Source organism: Buceros rhinoceros, unplaced genomic scaffold (assembly GCF_000710305.1).
Source record: "Buceros rhinoceros silvestris isolate BGI_N320 unplaced genomic scaffold, ASM71030v1 scaffold32811, whole genome shotgun sequence".
Taxonomy (NCBI): domain Eukaryota; kingdom Metazoa; phylum Chordata; class Aves; order Bucerotiformes; family Bucerotidae; genus Buceros; species Buceros rhinoceros.
Window position 1 is genome coordinate 11,012 of NW_010393036.1, and position 260 is coordinate 11,271.

At 60.8% G+C, this 260-nt stretch overlaps 1 protein-coding gene across 1 annotated transcript in view; it reads left to right on the top strand.

Moving 5' to 3' along the window:
- Positions 1–260, top strand: part of MOB3A (MOB kinase activator 3A) — a 3,868-nt gene that overhangs the window by 3,125 nt on the left and 483 nt on the right. The window lies entirely within an intron of this gene.

A 260-nucleotide genomic window follows, 5' to 3' on the forward strand; every position in this document is an offset into this window, starting at 1 on the left:
ACCCCCTCCTCATCCTGTCAGCCTCCCCTGGACTCTCTCCAGTAGCTCCTTGTCCCTCTTGAACAAGGGGTGGGCTGGGAGTGGAGGGGTCCCAGAGGTCTCTGGTACCTTCCCAAAACAGGCTGCCCAGATTCAGGCCAGGGGTTGGCGTTGCAGTTGTCAGGATGGAGTCACGGCTGAGCAGCATCGCTCGGGCCTCGCTGGGGGAAGATGATCTGTTCTTCAGCAGCCTCCCTTTACTCCTGGCCGCTGTCTTGCTG